Source organism: Castor canadensis, chromosome 3, assembly GCF_047511655.1.
Source record: "Castor canadensis chromosome 3, mCasCan1.hap1v2, whole genome shotgun sequence".
NCBI lineage: Eukaryota > Metazoa > Chordata > Mammalia > Rodentia > Castoridae > Castor > Castor canadensis.
Window position 1 is genome coordinate 103,134,472 of NC_133388.1, and position 3,295 is coordinate 103,137,766.

The window sequence follows — 3,295 nt, forward strand, 5'->3', positions numbered from 1 at the left end:
ATACATGTAGAGTGCCCTTCCTACCACACCTACATGCCCCAGAGCCCACCTTCTGATCTGGAAGGCCAGCTTCCCTGATCCCTCCAAGGTGACTCCAGCCTGGCTCTTAGTGGACTCCTGAGACTGGGGTGCAGCCAAGAGGCTGGGTGAGCAGCTCTGGGTGGTGAAGCCCAGGCTCTCAGCACCAGATTGTGTGATGATGTTTGTTTGTTTATTTCACTTAAAGATGTTCCTTTCTAAAATTTGCATCAAGGTTCAGGTTGGAAAGGAGTATCCAAGTTGGTGGCTAGAATAGGGAATCAGATTTCCTAAACCTCATGATTTCAGAAAGCACTTCAAGATGTGTGGAGCTACACTTGGATAATTCTGGTTGTTTCTAGCAAAATAATAACCACCAACACATTAGGCATACATAAAATTCAAGGACTGACCCTTAAAACAGCTTTAATTGCACCTAATTAGCTGAGAAAATCCATGTGGCACAGCCATAGGGCTTGCCTGCCCTGGGAAAAAGCCTCCTGGCCATTTCTCCCTTTTCTTTATTTTTTTATTTCCTTTTTTTTCAAAAAGCAGAAGATAGAGCATCTAATAGAACCAAACCCTGTGACATACTGGACCCCTAGCCTATGGAAAGCCTACCTACATCCTGCTAGGATGAACCCAGTCCCAGTAAGTGCCTTGAGAAAAGCAGTGCACCATTTCTCCTACCACCAGTTTCAAAGCTGCCTGCTTAAATCTGCAGACCCAACATGTGAGCACCACACACCACACAAGACTTCCCCACCACCCACCCCTGAGAACAAAATACAGTGCAGCCCCTGGACAGACTGAACCCCTCACCCTTAACAAAACTGAGAAACATAAACAGCGAATTGTAATCTACCACAGACAGTGGGGGTAAGGTAGAGCACTGAACCAATGTCTGAGAACAGGGGTGTGGCAAGGAGCCAAACTCTCAGCCAGTGGAGGCAGGGTCAGGAACAAGCATTGAGAGCAGGGTTGGGGCAACAAGCCAGTCTCCCAAAGGAGGAGTCAAACTCTCAGCACAGGAAGGGCAAGGAGCAAAGACTGAGAATGGGAATAGGGTGACAAACCAGGGCAGTACTCAAAACTGAAGTGCCTCACCTTGCTGAGGGAGGAGCTGACCAAACAGGGTTGCAGCAGTAGGGCAATGCAGCTGCCAGCTGACAAAAACAACAGATCAGACCACCTTGCAAAAACTGGTAGTGAGCTACCACAGGTCCCAATTGCAACCTGCCCTGTGGACAAAGGAACCAAATACTGATCACAAGTCAGCAATCTTATGAGACCACATCAGAGCAAATGTGTAACAGATGACCCATAAGACCAAGGAGAGCAGGAGGGAAATCTTCAGCCATCTCCCCCTACCAAGTTGTCCAACAAGAGGGGCAGCACCCTTCCCCTCATAGCCCAGAGTACCAAGTGCCAATACCAGGATTGCACACCAAAGGAGTAAGTCCAGACTTTTTCCAAGCAGACTGAATTTTTTATTGTTGTTGTACCTGTTTTTTTGCATTGTTACCTTTTCCATCACTATTTTCTTATCCTTATTCTTACCCCCTTCACTTTCCATCCTTTTTTTGTGCTACAATCCATTTTTCTCCCTCAAAACTAAACTTTCAGCCTTTTCTCATCTACTCTCTCCCTCTGTCTTTGCCTCCCCCTCCAATCCTTCCCCAACCTGTCACCACACGACCCCCACACACACACTCACCACTCACTGACAAGCCTACTGTACCAACAGTACATACTCCCAACCCCTGCAACCCTGATATAAGCACCCTCAACTACAACATTGGAAATATACCCAAACACACACAGGGCCACCAAACCCAGCATCCACCATACCTCTCCCCCACATCTCATTTCCCACCCCCTCCCCTTTTAGCACCACCTTCACCAATTACCCAAATTTCTATCTCTAGCCAAACAACCCTTAGCCACCCAACTGCCACTGTTCATAGATATTATCACCAAGGGGTTTTCTGTGTATGATGTAAACAACAGACCTGGCATTGAACCTATGAATTTGTTATTGCTAATTTACACCTCCACCTTATGACAGAAATAAACACTGACTTAGGGTGAAAGGCTCAAGAAGATTTACCAAGCTAATGACCCACCAAAACAGGCAGGAGTAGCAATACTTATATCAGACAAAGTAGACTTCAAACTTATATTAGTCAAACTAGACAAAGAAAGTCACTTCATACTAATAATAAAGGGGCAATACATCAAAAGGAAATAACAATTATCAACCTATATGCACCCAATGTCAGTGCATCCAATTTCATCAAATATACACTAAAGGACTTAAAAGCACATATAGACTCCAACACAGTGGTAGTGGGAGACTTTAATAACCCTCTATCACCAATAGATAAGTCATCCAGACAAAAAATCAACAAAGATATCCTAGAACTAAATGAAACCATATATCAAATGGACCTAACTGATAGCTACAGAATATTTCACCCTGCAACAGCACAATATATATTCTTCTCAGCAGCCCATGGAACTTTCTCCAAAATTGACCATATCTTAGGGCACAAGCAAGTCTCAACAAATACAAGAAAATTGAAATAACCCCCTACATTCTAACTGATCTCAGTGCAATAAAACTAGAACTCAACAACAAAGGCAGCAGCAGAAAACACACAAATAATTGGAGGTTGAACAATACATTGCTCAACGATCAGTGGGTCATTGAAGAAATAGGGAGGTAATCAAAAAGTTCCTGGAATTTAATGAAAATGAAAACACAACCTATGAAACCTGTGAGACAGAGCAAAGGCAGTCCTGAGAGGAAACCTTATAGCCATGAGTGCATATATTAAAAACAGTAAGATCTTAAACAAATGACCTAATGCTACTTCTCAAACTCCTAGAATGGGACTACATGAAATTTAAAAGCTTCAGCACAACAAAAGAAATGGGCTTTAAATTGAAGAGGCCACCCACAGAATGAGAAAAAATCTTTGCTTAGCTATACATCAGATAAGGGACTGATAACCAGAATGTACAGGGAGGTTAAAAAACTAAACTCCCAAAAAATCATGACCCAATAAAGAAATGAGCTTCTGAACTAAACAGAACTTTTTCAAAGGAAGAAGTCTAAATGTCCAAAGAACACATGAAAAAATGCTCAACATCCCTGGCCGTAAGGAAAATGGAAGCCAAAACCACACTAAGATTCCACCTCACTCCTGTTAGAACTACTACCATCAAGAACACCAACAACAACAAATGTTGGTGAGGGTACAGGGGAAAAGGA